This window comes from Bufo bufo, chromosome 2 (genome assembly GCF_905171765.1).
Source record: "Bufo bufo chromosome 2, aBufBuf1.1, whole genome shotgun sequence".
Classification (NCBI taxonomy): domain Eukaryota; kingdom Metazoa; phylum Chordata; class Amphibia; order Anura; family Bufonidae; genus Bufo; species Bufo bufo.
Genome location: NC_053390.1, coordinates 272,807,194 through 272,822,425, shown reverse-complemented (window position 1 = coordinate 272,822,425; position 15,232 = coordinate 272,807,194).

Here is a 15,232-nt window from a genome sequence, read left to right as displayed (position 1 = left end):
TGACATGACTTTTTTCTATTTAAACAGTGTGTTCACATATTAATTTACATATTTTCTTTTTTATTGTGAAGAACGGAGGACAACCTTGAGGAGGAAGCTGATGAGTCTGCCCCCCAGCACTCAAGTACATGTGAGGAGGAGACTCCCTCTGGACCACCTACAGAGAATGCTGTGAGACCCTCCACCTCAGCAGCCGTGCTGTCTCGGGAGACGATTTCCCCCCTTTCCCTTTGCCCGTAGCCAGGCAGGCAAGAAGACACTCCATGCCTCCTGCCGAGACTCAATAGCCAGGTCCTGGACTACTTGGCTAGAGCCAAGCAGGAGGACCACTTCTACCATTTTGCCCAAATCTGGTGCATCATATGAAGAGTGTGGCGCCAGAACGACTGCTGAGAACTAAAGTGGCTCTCAGGATCGTTCTGGATGCTGCCACTTCTCCAAATGACCCGTCAGCCATTTTTGTGGCCCTGGAAAATTGGTGCACCCATGGGCACATGACTGGTCCCCGCCAAATTCCCCAGGTTCCACACGGGCCACCACAATATCATAGTAGAAGGGAACATCATGGGCCACAAAGTCACCCATATGGGCAACCATATGGCGAGACTTCATATGGCCAGCCTGGCCCCTCCTTCTCACAAGCTGGCCCCTCTCAGCATTCTGTCCCCCCTTCCCAAATGTCCTACCATGGGCCGCAGTTTCAGGGTCCACCAGTTTCCCCAAGCCGTTTTTTATTTGTAAATTTTCCTTTATATATTTTATTTATGTTATTTGTGTAAAAAAAAAATCCTATGAGTACTCTGTGGCAAAATAAACAGTTTTATTATTTTCAACCATTTTATTGTTTGATATCTTTATTATACACATTAAATAATTATATTTATGTAGCACAAACACATAGAGCACAAATTGTACACGTTTACTATTCATTAATATAACCTAAATACACGTAACTATGAAAACATGATTAATAAATCATTTACACACATAAATATTAATTTAGTTAAAAACAATATTAACCAATTGAAAGACTTTATTCAACATTTTGGTTTTTATAACACATATCTTAAAAAAAAAATTAAAAACAATTTAATGTCCATTATGCACACAATAGAATAGACAATACACATGGAGTTTAGTGACATGACACATGTCATGATAGTTGTTAATAATTTATAATGAGGCCAACTACTACTTTATTAATTATGATGGTTATACTGGCATACATTTAATAGTGCTTACATTTAAGCTTTAAAGTAATGAGGTATTTGAACACAAAAAAATTTGTCCTGCAAAATATAAGCCAATAACCCAACACACAAACCTGTCACACAACCAATTTTCCTTAATAATAATAATGTATGCTTGGGGTTTTGATATCTCTTGGCAGTAAAAGGTGAATAAAGAGATGATTCAGTCTTTTGTCATGGGCGTTAAAAACACATGCGATCCGCATGTCACACGTGTGGAAATAACGCAACGCAATCGCATACAAAACAGACAGCACTCGCAAACAAAATCGCGCAAGTTTCCCTGAACGCACCCGCAACACATCCGGACCAAATCCGTCACGCTCGTCTGAAAGAGACCTGACAGTAATGCAATACAAAACATGTACATAAGGCTCTCCAGTGTAGCCATTATTCTCATCCAAGACTAATGTGTACAAGAGTGATGAGGTCCCCATAGATGTCTGCTCTTGGAGGGGGAGTGAATAAGATTATACAGATTTCAAAGGCGAATGCAGAATTATTTAAGGGGGTGTTTCCAACTGCATTGGTGCTTACTATATAGAGAGCGAAAAGTCATATCCTTCTCTCTAAATCCCTGATTATACTCACACTTTTCTAGATACAATACTGTATATGATTCACTGTTGCATGGTTTGGTTAGTTCTATTATAGCGTGTGGTCTACTGCACTACTTATGGTCTACACCAGGCATGCTCAACCTGCGGCCCTCCAGCTGTTGTAAAACTACAAATCCCACAATGCCCTGCTGTAGGCTGATAGCTGTAAGCTGTTCGGGCATGCTAGGAGTTGTAGTTTTGCAACAGCTGGAGGGCCGCAGGTTGAGCATGACTGGTCTACACCACCAGCAAGTTGTAGTATTATCAGTAACATGTATTGTAAACTACATGCTATTGTAACCTCTGCAGGATCATATTGTATGCAGCCACCACTTTTTACCAGCCCATCGGCATTTACATGACAGGGGAAATGTAGCAAGCCCTGGATACCTTCACAGGCCTTGTCCAGCACAATGGGGGATGTGGTCATCATAGCAGGCAAAGTTGGTAACCTTTGGATCGACTGGGTGGATTGGAGAAAATCTCTGAACTTAAAGTCACTGTACTGTTGTACAATTTTGTTTCATTTACTAGATAATGGTGTAAATAGCTAATTAGTAAATCACTTCATTTAAAAAATATGCCTGCATCCTCCTAAAAAAAAAAAGCTATGAAGACATGGCCCCTTGGGGTCTCACTTCCATCTAATTTGCAGTCCAGAAAAGACAGAAAAGAGGAAGTGGGGGCATTTCAGAGCTAGCTAAGATTCTGAGATTGATAAAAGAACTGCTTCTACACTGCTTCTGAATTCACATGAGCCTCCTGCCTTTCTCTAAGTGTAATCTCCCCCTCCTTATTTTTTCTGTGAGCTCCAGAGCTGAAAACAATCATAGTGGCAAGTAAGGGAAATGATGTCAACAGTACAGTGCTGACAGATTCCAAAGAAGGGAGAAAATCCCTGCTTATGGAAGATATGCATCTAGCTGTACAGCTGAAGTGGGGAATTATTAGTATGAAAAAAAAAATTAGGGAAGCCCAAAAAAGACCAATTACTTCACAGTTATGTTTCTACAATGAAGCACAGCCATTATTAAACTAAGATACAACTGGCCAGGTCATGTCCAAGTGTAAAGGGTGTCTTAACAATGTCCCTTTCACAGCAGTAACATCAGCTTTAATCAGCAAATACCACACTGTCTGACTCCAATGCTTGGTCATGCAGACTCCAGACCTTCTTGGCTCTTTGCTTCATCTCTATCTCTTTTCTGTAAAAATAGTAAAATCTTTCTCTCAGTAGACAATCCTCAAGGAAATTGATTCTCTGGATCTTTGGTCCATTCCCGACGAGTGGAGCACATGTTGCAGCTTTCTATGTCTTCCTCGTCTGCAAACTCACACAATGATTGAGCTAGGGGTGTTTCCAAGATCCTCACCCAAACATCCTGCAGGAGCTGTATCAGAGTTGGTTAACTCTGTCACTTCCATACATAACCATACAAGGAATTTATAAGGGATAATATGACATAACATTAAACAACAAAACATATTTTCAAGTACGCTAGTCTGGGATACTTCAAAATGTTTTATTATACTGAACATATATGGAATACAGTACTATCTCTGCATTTTGTTAAAAAGAATGTGTATCAGGTACAATATACATTATATAATAATGTACGTATGTAGTACAATACTCCATGTACCTTTTATAATAATGACAATGATGTTGAGCAGTACAATATACACATTTTATAATAAACATGTATGTAGCACAGTACTGTATATACATGTTATAATGAACATGTATGTGGTCCATTACTATATATACATTTATAATAATGAACATGCATGTGGTACAGTACTGTATATACATGTTATAATAAACATGTATGTGGTACATTACTGTATATACAATTATAATAATAAACATGTATGTGGTACAGTACTGTATATACATTTAAAATAATGAACATGTATGTGGCGCAGTACTGTATACACACTTTATAATGAACATGTATGTGGTCCATTACTGTATATACATTTAAAATAATGAATATGCATGTGGTACAGTACTGTATATACATTTATAATAATGAACATTTATGTGGTACTGTACTGTATATACATTTATAATAATAAACATGCATGTGGTACAGTACTGTGTATACATTTATAATAATGAACATGTATGTGGTACTGTATATACATTTATAATAATAAACATGTATGTGGTACAGTACTGTATATACATTTAAAAAAATGAACATGCATGTGGTACAGTACTGTATATACATTTATAATAATGAACATGCATGTGGTACAGTACTGTATATACATTTATAATGAACATGTATGTGATACAGTACTGTATACACATTTTTAATGGACATATACATTTATAATAATGAACATGTATGTGGTACTGTATATACATTTATAATAATAAACATGTATGTGGTACATTACTGTAAATACATTTATAATAATGAACATGTATGTGGTACAGTACTGTATATACATTTAAAATAATGAACATGTATGTGGTACAGTACTGTGTATACAATTATAATAATGAACATGTATGTTGTGCAGTTTTGTATACACATTTATAATAATGAACATGTATGTGGTAGAGTTGTATATACACATTTATAATAATGAATATGTATGTGGTACAGTATTATATACACATTTATAATAATGAACATGTATATGGTAAAGTACAGTATATGCAGTTATGAATAGGATATTTTATTTTACTTTTATGACATTTTGGACTCCACAGGGGAGTTCGGCTTTGATGAAATGTAAAGGTAAGCGTAAGGCAGTGTATTGCTTTTGATTTTGCAGTTCTTTAATAAATTATGCTTTATTTGTGCAGTCCCTTAGGTGGTAACATATAAGCCAGCATGGATATATACCTACTACAGAAATTTGAAAGGGGAATAAGGGACATTCCTAAATCTCTTATTGATATTTTGAGCATCTGGGATTTTTGTTATATTAAGGGCAAAAGAAAAGGAAAAACTATAAGAGAGTAAGTTCACATAATGAGTTACTATCTACTGAGTTATCGTGTACAATGAACATGTAAAGTGATTGTGCATTATGAAAATCTATCATTTAAGGATTTAGACATTGTTTCTGAGAAAACCACTTTTAAAGGATTGAAAAGATTTTTCTAATGTTGTACCCAACGTCACTTCGGAGACAAATGACCAATTTTATAAAAATCGGATTCTTCTTGCTGTGGTTAATCAATTACAATCTCATTACTGATGCAGTGGCTCGAGGAGAGATGAAATCTCTTCTAATTTAGATGAGGCTTTCCATTGCAATCAGTTTGGATTCTGGCAGAGGCGTTGCCAAGGATACAAATCCGAGGGAAATAGGGACATTGGGGGCAGATCAGCTTTCTGAATTTGGAGGCTTTAATGTGGTTAGACAACTAGTGAAATTATATGATAAAGGTTTGTCACACTCTTGCAGACAAGATTAGTATATGTGAGGCGGTGTGCGTGCTTGTACTATGATACTGAAAATCAAGCAATCTGCTTGCCTAACATGATCATAGCTAACAATGTGAAAATAAAAAGAAATTAAGAAGTCGAGCGTAGACTTATCAGTCACAGCTGAACTCCGGGGTTGAACGTGCTCTATAGAAAACATGTTATTTTGATAACATAATGGCGCCAATCCAAGATAGTTCATCTTAATTTTATATCCTAGTTGGAAATGTAATATAGCAATGAAAATGTGAATTGTGTTTGCATGTACTGATTCCTGTACTTCCGAAATGAGGCCAAACAGAATTTCTTATCTATAGAATGTTGTAAATCAATTAAAAGAGCCCAGAACTACAATAGGCAGTGCAAATATTTTAAAATACTAATTACAATGGGGCATAAATTGACCAGAATGTTTCCTGGCACTTGAAAACACTTTAAATCATTTGATCTTTGTAGTCCACCACCACAATATTTTAATTAGCAATTAACACACAGAAGCAGTCATCCTCCAAGTACAACTGTGTGGGTTAAAGGAGTTGTGCCAACATTGAATACCATTTTAATATAATCCATTTTGAAAAACTAGTTACTTTTTTAATTTGATCTCTGTTATAAAAATGCTCAATTTGCAAGATATTCCCATAATTCATTATAATGGCGCCCCCAAATGTTTAACCTGTGTTTAACCTATACAGTAATGACCAAATACTGAGCTGGAGGAGTGTGTCGCATAAGGCTACTTTTACATTAGCGTTTTTTGCGAATCTGTCATGGATCTGCAAAAACGCTTCCGTTACCATAATTCTAACATCATGCATCTATTATGAATGGATCCGGTTGTATTATGTCTAGAGTTAAGCGAACACCTGGATGTTCGGGTTCGAGAAGTTCGGCCGAACTTCCCGGAAATGTTCGGGCTTGGGATCCGAACCCGACCCGAACTTCGTCCCGAACCCGAAACCCATTGAAGTCAATGGGGACCCGAACTTTAAGGCACTAAAAAGGCTGTAAAACAGCCCAGGAAAGAGCTAGAGGGCTGCAAAAGGCAGCAAAATGTAGGTAAATCCCCTGCAAACAAATGTGGATAGGGAAATTAATTAAAATAAAAATTAAAAAAATAAAAATTAACCAATATCAATTGGACAGAGGTCCCATAGCAGAGAATCTGGCTTCACGTCAACAGAGAATCAGTCTCTTCATGCCATAGCAAAGAATCTGGCTTCATGTCAGCAGAGAATCAGTCTCTTCATGCCATAGCAGAGAATCTGGCTTCATGTCAGCACAAAATCAGTTTTCATGTCATAGCAGAGAATCAGGCTTCACGTCACCCACCACTGGAACAGGCCACTGTCACATATTTAGGCCCAGGCACCCAGGCAGAGGAGAGAGGTCCCGTAACAGAGAATCTGGCTTCATGTCAGCAGAGAATCAGTCTTCATGTCATAGCAGAGAATCAGGCTTCACGTCACCCACCACTGGAACAGGCCACTGTCACATATTTAGGCCCCGGCACCCAGACAGAGGAGAGAGGTCCCGTAACAGAGAATCTGGCCTTATGTCAGCACAGAATCAGTCTTCATGTCATAGCAGAGAATCAGGCTTCACGTCACCCACCACTGGAACAGGCCACTGTCACATATTTAGGCCCAGGCACCCAGGCAGAGGAGAGAGGTCCCGTAACAGAGAATCTGGCCTTATGTCAGCACAGAATCAGTCTTCATGTCATAGCAGAGAATCAGGCTTCACGTCACCCACCACTGGAACAGGCCACTGTCACATATTTAGGCCCAGGCACCCAGACAGAGGAGAGAGGTCCCGTAACAGAGAATTTGGCCTTATGTCAGCACAGAATCAGTCTTCATGTCATAGCAGAGAATCAGGCTTCACGTCACCCACCACTGGAACAGGCCACTGTCACATATTTAGGCCCCGGCACCCAGACAGAGGAGAGAGATCCCGTAACAGAGAATCTGGCCTTATGTCAGCGCAGAATCAGTCTTCATGTCATAGCAGAGAATCAGGCTTCATGTCACCCACCACTGGAACAGGCCACTGTCACATATTTAGGCCCCGGCACCCAGACAGAGGAGAGAGGTCCCGTAACAGAGAATCTGGCCTTATGTCAGCACAGAATCAGTCTTCATGTCATAGCAGAGAATCAGGCTTCACGTCACCCACCACTGGAACAGGCCACTGTCACATATTTAGGCCCAGGCACCCAGGCAGAGGAGAGAGGTCCCGTAACAGAGAATCTGGCCTTATGTCAGCGCAGAATCAGTCTTCATGTCATAGCAGAGAATCAGGCTTCACGTCACCCACCACTGGAACAGGCCACTGTCACATATTTACGCCCAGGCACCCAGGCAGAGGAGAGAGGTCCCGTAACAGAGAATCTGGCCTTATGTCAGCACAGAATCAGTCTTCATGTCATAGCAGAGAATCAGGCTTCACGTCACCCACCACTGGAACAGGCCACTGTCACATATTTAGGCCCAGGCACCAAGGCAGAGGAGAGAGGTCCCGTAACAGAGAATCTGGCCTTATGTCAGCACAGAATCAGTCTTCATGTCATAGCAGAGAATCAGGCTTCACGTCACCCACCACTGGAACAGGCCACTGTCACACATTTAGGCCCCGGCACCCAGACAGAGGAGAGGTTCATTCAACTTTGGGTTGCCCCGCAATATAATGGTAAAATGAAAATAAAAATAGGATTGAATGAGGAAGTGCCCTGGAGTAGAATAATATATTGTTAAGGGGAGGTAGTTAATATCTAATCTGCATAAGGGATGGACAGGTCCTGTGGGATCCATGCCTGGTTCATTTTTATGAACGTCAGCTTGTCCACATTGGCTGTAGACAGGCGGCTGCGTTTGTCTGTAATGACGCCCCCTGCCGTGCTGAATACACGTTCAGACAAAACGCTGGCCGCCGGGCAGGCCAGCACCTCCAAGGCATAAAAGGCTAGCTCTGGCCACGTGGACAATTTGGAGACCCAGAAGTTGAATGGGGCCGAACCATCAGTCAGTACGTGGCGGGGTGTGTACAGGTACTGTTCCACCATGTTAGTGAAATGTTGCCTCCTGCTAACACGTTCCGTATCAGGTGGTGGTGCAGTTAGCTGTGGCGTGGTGACAAAACTTTTCCACATCTCTGCCATGCTAACCCTGCCCTCAGAGGAGCTGGCCGTGACACAGCTGCCTTGGCGACATTTTGCTCCTCCTCTGCCTTCGCCTTGGGCTTCCACTGGTTCCCCTGTGACATTTGGGAATGCTCTCAGTAGCGCGTCTACCAACGTGCGCTTGTACTCGCGCATCTTCCTATCACGCTCCAGTGTAGGAAGTAAGGTGGGCACATTGTCTTTGTACCGGGGATCAAGCAGGGTGGCAACCCAGTAGTCCGCACACGTTAAAATGTGGGCAACTCTGCTGTCATTGCGCAGGCACTGCAGCATGTAGTCGCTCATGTGTGCCAGGCTGCCCAGAGGTAAGGACAAGCTGTCCTCTGTGGGAGGCGTATCGTCATCGTCCTGTGTTTCCCCCCAGCCACATACCAGTGATGGGCCCGAGCTGCTTTGGGTGCCACCCCGCTGTGAACATGCTTCATCCTCATCCTCCTCCACCTCGTCCTCCTCGTCCTCCAGTAGTGGGCCCTGTCTGGCCACATTTGTACCTGGCCTCTGGTGTTGCAAAAAACCTCCCTCTGAGTCACTTCGAAGAGACTGGCCTGAAAGTGCTAAAAATGACCCCTCTTCCTCCTCTTCCTCCTGGGCCACCTCCTCTTCCATCATCGCCCTAAGTGTTTTCTCAAGGAGACATAGAAGTGGTATTGTAACGCTGATAACGGCGTCATCGCCACTGGCCATATTGGTGGAGTACTCGAAACAGCGCAACAGGGCACACAGGTCTCTCATGGAGGCCCAGTCATTGGTGGTGAAGTGGTGCTGTTCCGCAGTGCGACTGACCCGTGCGTGCAGCAGCTGAAACTCCACTATGGCCTGCTGCTGCTCGCACAGTCTGTCCAGCATGTGCAAGGTGGAGTTCCACCTGGTGGGCACATCGCATATGAGGCGGTGAGCCCGAAGGCCGAAGTTACGCTGTAGCGCAGACAGGTGTGCAGCAGCAGGGTGTGAACGCCGGAAGCGCGAACAGACGGCCTGCACTTTATGCAGCAGCTCTGACATGTCGGGGTAGTTGCGAATGAACTTCTGCACCACCAAATTCAGCACATGCGCCAGGCAAGGGATGTGCATCAAACCGGCTAGTCCCAGAGCTGCAACGAGATTTCTCCCATTATCGCACACCACCACTCCGGGCTTGAGGCTCACCGGCAGCAACCACTCGTCGGTCTGTTGTTCTATACCCCGCCACAACTCCTGTGTGGTGTGGAGCCTGTCCCCCAAACATATGAGTTTCAGAACGGCCTGCTGACGTTTACCCCGGGCTGTGCTGAAGTTGGTGGTGAAGGTGTGTGGCTGACTGGATGAGCAGGTTTAAGAAGAGGAGGAGGAAGCTGAGTAGGAGGAGGAGGAGACAGGAGGCAAAGAATGTTGCCCTGCGATCCTTGGCGGCGGAAGGACGTGCGCCAAACAGCTCTCCGCCTGGGGCCCAGCCGCCACTACATTTACCCAGTGTGCAGTTAGGGAGATATAGCGTCCCTGGCCGTGCTTACTGGTCCACGTATCTGTGGTTAGGTGGACCTTGCCACAGATAACGTTGCGCTGTGTGACAGGTATAGGTTTAATCACAAAATTAGACTTGTATCTGCACGGTAGCGTGTGTGTTAAGTTTTTCTGAATGACACTCAGCACCTTGAATGTAAGATATCCTTTTTGGGATAGATTTCAAGTAGGCCTCATATAGCAGAAACTAGTTATTTTGTTAATGGCAAATTTGGGAATAGTTTTTCAACCCAGAACAAAAAATGTGCTTTTAAGGTCACTACAAATAACTTGACCAGCTAAAACAGTATAGATTTGGTTGAATAGAAATGTGAGGCCTGTTTTTTTTTTTTTTTTTTGCGCTGTGTGACAGGTATAGGTTTAATCACAGAATTAGACTTGTATCTGCACGGTAGCGTGTGTGTTAAGTTTTTCTGAATGACACTCAGCACCTTGAATGTAAGATATCCTTTTTGGGATAGATTTCAAGTAGGCCTCATATAGCAGAAAATAGTTATTTTGAGAATGGCAAATTTGGGAATAGTTTTTCAACCAAGAACAAAAAGTGCTTTTACGGTCACTACAAATAACTTGACCTGCTAAAACAGTACAGATTTGGTTGAATAGAAATGTGAGGCCTGTTTTTTTTTTGCGCTGTGTGACAGGTATAGGTTTAATCACAGAATTAGACTTGTATCTGCATGGTAGCGTGTGTGTTAAGTTTTTCTGAATGACACTCAGCACCTTGAATGTAAGATATCCTTTTTGGGATAGATTTCAAGTAGGCCTCATATAGCAGAAACTAGTTATTTTGTTAATGGCAAATTTGGGAATAGTTTTTCAACCCAGAACAAAAAGTGTGCTTTTACGGTCACTACAAATAACTTGACCAGCTAAAACAGTACAAATTTGGTTGAATAGAAATGTCAGGTCTATTTTTTAGGCGCTGGGTGACAGGCTCAACTTGCCCCTGATGTAGTATATGGCCAAAAAATAACCACACTATTGATGGTTAAATGCACTTGGGTGACACAGGCTCAGCCTGCACCAGATGTAGTATATGGCCAAAAAATAACCAGACTGTTGATGGTTAAATGCACTTCGGTGACACAGGCTCAGCCTGCAGCTGATGTAGTATATGGCCAAAAAATAACCAGACTGTTGATGGTTAAATGCACTTCGGTGACACAGGCTCAGCCTGCAGCTGATGTAGTATATGGCCAAAAAATAACCAGACTGTTGATGATTAAATGCACTTCGGTGACACAGGCTCAGCCTGCAGCTGATGTAGTATATGGCCAAAAAATAACCAGACTGTTGATGGTTAAATGCACTTCGGTGACACAGGCTCAGCCTGCAGCTGATGTAGGATATAGCAAAAAATAACCACACTATTGATGGTTAAATACACTTGGTGATAGCTTGTGCTGGCGCACCACAAGCCACAAAATGGCCGCCGATCACCCCAGAAAAAAGTGATCTAAAAACGCTCTGGGCAGCCTCAAAAAAGTGAGCAAGTCGTTATTAGCATTTCAATGATCCACAGCTGCAGATCGATCACAGAATGAAGTCTTTTGGAGGAGTTAATCTGCCTAATCTCGCCCTAACGTCGCAGCAGCAACCTCTCCCTATGCTTGAATCAGCAGAGTGACGTGCAGCGCTACGTGACCCAAGCTTATATAGAGGCTGGGTCACATGCTGCACTGGCCAATCACAGCCATGCCAATAGTAGGCAAGGCTGTGATGGCCTCTTGGGGCAAGTAGTATGACAAGCCCTGGATTGCCCCTGACTTCTCTACTCCACCAGAGGAAAGCGGCTGAATATAAAGGCACACTAAATGTGGCTTTTATGGTGTATTGAATACACTGTATTCCCATGCACGCCTTCCACCACTTAAAAGGGTATATGGTTCAATTTCCCCTTTCTCGTCCTCCTCCTCCTTCATATCAACATGCTTATTAGGCTGCCCTCGCTCCTAATGTTTTAGAGGGTCAGCTCAGCAGCAGGCACTCACCCATAATGTTTTAGAGGGTCACCAGCAGGCCCTCGTTCATAATGTTTTTGAGGGTCACCAGCAGGCCCTCTCCCATAATGTTTTTGAGGCTCACCAGCAGGCCCTCTCCCATAATGTTTTTTAGGCTCACCAGCAGGCCCTTGTTCTTAATGTTTTAGAGTGTCACAAGCAGGCCCTCGCCCATAATGTTTTAGAGGGTCACCATCAGGTCCTCACCCATAATGTTTTAGAGGGTCACCAGCAGGCCTTCGCCCATAATGTTTTAGAGGGTTACCAGCAGGCCCTTGCTCCTAATGTTATTGAGGGTCACCTGCAGGCCCTCGCCCATAATGATTTAGAGGATCACCAGCAGGCCCTTGTCCTTAATGTTTTAGAGGGTCACCTGCAGGCCCTTGCTCCTAATGTTTTTGAGTGTCACCAGCAGTCCCTCGCCCATAATGTTTTAGAGGGTCACCAGCAGGCCCTTGTTCATAATGTTTTTGATAGTCACCAGCAGGCCCTCGCCCCTAATGTTTTAGATGGTCAGATCAGCAGCAGGCACTCGCCCCTAATGTTTTAGAGGGTCAGCTCAGCACCAGACCCTCACCCCTAATGTTTTAGATGGTCAGCTCAGCAGCAGACCCTCGTCCCTAATTTTTTAGATGGTCAGCTCAGCAGCAGGCCCTCTCCCCTAATGTTTTAGAAGGTCACATCAGCAGCAGGCACTTGCCCCTAATGTTTTAGAGGGTCAGCTCAGCAGCAGACCCTCACCCCTAATGTTTGAGATGGTCACATCAGCAACAGGCCCTCGCCCTAATGTTTTAGAAGGTCATATGAGCAGCAGGCCCTCTCCCCTAATGTTTTAGAGGGTCAGATCAGCAGGCGCTTGCTCCAATAGTTTTTGAGGGTCACCAGCATGCCATCAATCATAATTTTTCAAGGGTGTGTATGATGCCCTCCTTTATGTGTAATAAAGGGTGTATTGGAGTGCCGGTTCCTTGTCATTTTTGGCAGCCCTTTCACTTAGTGCTTCGGCTTTATAAGTGTAGGAGTCCCACTACCTGAACAATTGTACCACAATGTGAATGAGGCCCTCGTTTATGTGATATACAGGTTGTATCGGAGTGCCTCTTCCTTGTAATTTTTGGCAGCACTTGCACTTTATATACAAGTAAATATACAGGAAAGAATGTTTCCTAACAATTGTTCCTCTAAAATTGATTTTATCTTCGGCTTTGTGCGTATTATTGTCAGTCTGTAAAAGAGGTGTACTACTCGGACAACATCATTCCCAGCAGCGACCTGGGAGTCCAAGATGCATCCAGACATCCTCGCCATGCTGTTCCCGAACCATTTCGGTGGTGTTTCCATCAATTTCTGACCTTTTCCTATGAACCAGACACCCACCCCTCTTCAGAGCAGGGGGTGCCTGGTTTAATGCTCGGGTTCTCCCATTGACTTCCATTGAGACTCCTGAGGTGTTCTACTCGAGCACCCGAGCACTTTGCTGCTCGACCAACACTAGAAATAAGATAACAGGAGAGTTATTTGAAAAAATAACTGGTGTTTATTTTTTCTTTTTGGTTTCTCACTCCGACATAATGAGATCGACTTTGAGCAAACTACTATTAAAAGCCTCAGTGGTTTATTTCTAGGGTGAGCAGTGAAATGATAGATTTCCAATTTTAAAAGCAAACAAGACTGCTAACTTTCATTATATTTGACTGGTATGTGACCTTGGGTTTGAGCTACTTACTGTTGAAGCAGTAAACAAAACCTACCACAAAGAGTGTATGACTTGTTAATACAGGGTAGATATACTGACCTGGGAATAACAAAGGAAATTTCCAAATACCTCTAAACCCTTGTTCAAATCTCTCACTAGCTCAAGGGACATTTTGTACGATTTATGACTTTCCTTTTGACGTCAATGTATGTTTCTACAGCATCTGGATGGATTACTTTTTATCCCTTTTCATCTAAAATTGCCCATTAGGAAATGTAGCCCTTACTAAAGGCATCTAGCTTTCCTAAATGCACATAAGGCAGGGTGCAGTACTTACAAATATGTATTTCTACACATCTTTTATAATCAAAGTGTATCTGAGCTAAACTATTAGGGAACTACATCATTTTCTATTTTATCAAGTATGATATTGTCTTCTGTTTTGCCTCTGCTAGATGTAAGATAGATTGGTAAGAAATAGAAAGAAAGTCCAACTTAACTATTGCTCTATTCCAGAATAGGTGTAAAACCAAGAAGTTTGTCAATTAATGGGAGGACTATTTGGGTGGAGTTGGTTCTTCTGTGATGACACGTGTGCTTCATTCACCAGGGCTGGTTCCAGTTTTGTTAGAAAGAGAGTCATGTAATAACTACTTCAACATTATTATATTTTTCAGGTTAAATACTAAACCAGTTTTATGTGTCACACACCCATTTGAAAAAATGAAGTAAAATTGAACATAGCAGCATTCAAGATGGCTGCCATGTTGGTGACATGACAGGTTTCTCAGTTTTCCACAGTATCAAGTACCTTATTATAACTGTATTTAAATTTGTTAGCCCCTCAAGTTTTTCAACAAAAATCGGCCTTTCCTGGGCTAATGTAACTTGAAATCACATTCAACATACAATACTACAGACAATTCCATACTACAGCACATGCAGTTGGCTGAAAGATCCAGCCAATCATCATGGGCATTTCACTGGTAAAATACCTGTATTACTGAAGTGCATACACCGATTGGCAGTCCATGAATTCCTCTCTACAGTTCTGAGCTACTTTTTTTGACACCAGTTGAAGGTGCAGTTAACCCAGGAGGAGCTGGACTGGAGGATGGGAGTAGTAGTGGTTCTAGCTGTGACAGTGAATCCCAGTGGCTTTCCTCACACCATTGCTCCCTACAGTCAGTGTAGTGAAAGGAGGGCACACTCTTTATTCCCTTGGGGCACACCCTGGTTATGGGGCTCCTATTCATGGTAGTTTGGGGGCCCTTTATAATAAGTGTTGTATAGGGTGTAAGGAAGGGCATGTAGAGTGCAATGGCCAGCATATGGTGCAGGAGTCAGTGACCAGGCCAGATGTAGTAGAATAAACATCTCTCTTTACTGAAGTGCAAAACAAGAGTTGTAGTACATCCAAAGATTGCAAAACACAGTTCCAATTGTACACAGTGCAATTCTTTCCAGATAGTAATTTATGGATTTAGGCAAAGATGGGAATTACGGCCCTCTTCCCTCTCTGTCTGTCTGTCTCAAGTGTCTTCCAGTAGTATA